A 1,192-nucleotide genomic window follows, 5' to 3' on the forward strand; every position below is an offset into this window, starting at 1 on the left:
TGGGCTATGTTCTCTCGCCATTGAGAATCATGACAGTGTCCACATCTTCACACACCGGTTGCAACCAGTAAAGAGAGACTGATTGATTGATAGATTTTATATTGAATGCAATACAATGCTTGGCATGCATAGGTGAAAACAAGGCGCACACAAAATGCTGCAATTGGTCAAGTTAAATCAAGCAAAATCCATTTGGTATCTGAAATGTGCAACTTTGACCCTGAAAAGAATTCACATAATGGGTTAAAACACAACTTGTGCTGATTTCAATTCAATCTGTATTTGGAAGCAGGATCAGAGAAGGAGTGCACTGTTCCCCGAGATACTGCAATAACGGCTCAATGCGTGGAGTGGACAGAGCAAGCTCTTTTTCCATCTCCCTGTTCTAAAAATCCATTTAATATATGGTCCCCAAATAGGAGACGTATCAAATATTAAACTGATAAGAACAGATACTACACTTGATATTGAGCGGCGGCGGCGGCGACGACGACGATCTTAGTCAAAAGGCCGAGAAGCAATAACCAGAAATGGTTTTGCACTTGTGTCACACCAAGGCCTAACACTGATACTGGATCCTAGCCAAAAGGCCGAAAAGCAATAACCAGAAAAGGTTTTGCACTTGTGCCACACCAAGGCCTAACACTGATACCCTTTGGGGAGAAGGAGCAAAAGATTGCCCTGAGGAGGACATTTTAGCACACCGGACGCCTTCACAATGACAGTTCTGCTGTTTGTTCAAGCTGTGAGCCACTGGTTTTTAATCTGCATAACCCCACCTATTGTAACCCTCCCCCCTTGTTGTTTTCCATGTGCACTACTGAGTGCCAGGAGGAGGTGTGCGAGAGGGAAAATCGAAAAACAAACAAGCGAGCCGCTGTCTTCCCTGATGCAGGGTATAGACCCTGCTGCCTACCAATCACCATGCTGCCCGCTGCTGCTCCAGCAACAGACTGAAGGTGACTGCCTCCGCACTGCTTTTTATAGGCCAAGGGCCCATTGTGACATGTGAGGGTTCCAGCCCATTGTGACACTTGAGGGTTCCAGACCGTGGCCAATGGGCCCATTGTGACACGTGAGGGTTCCAGACCATGGCCAAGGGCCCATTGTGACACGTGAGGGTTTCGTGCACAGATTCTATCTAATGCAGGCAGCGCACCTGGTTGCTGGAAAGCATTAGAATACTCACACA

At 47.0% G+C, this 1,192-nt stretch overlaps 1 pseudogene; it reads right to left on the bottom strand.

The window, feature by feature from the left end:
- Positions 1-300: 300 nt before the first annotated feature.
- LOC143801327 (U2 spliceosomal RNA) lies at positions 301-522 on the bottom strand (annotated as a pseudogene).
- Between the last annotated feature and the right edge of the window lie 670 nt (positions 523-1,192).

Source organism: Ranitomeya variabilis, chromosome 1 (assembly GCF_051348905.1).
Source record: "Ranitomeya variabilis isolate aRanVar5 chromosome 1, aRanVar5.hap1, whole genome shotgun sequence".
In the NCBI taxonomy this organism is placed as follows: Eukaryota; Metazoa; Chordata; class Amphibia; order Anura; family Dendrobatidae; genus Ranitomeya; species Ranitomeya variabilis.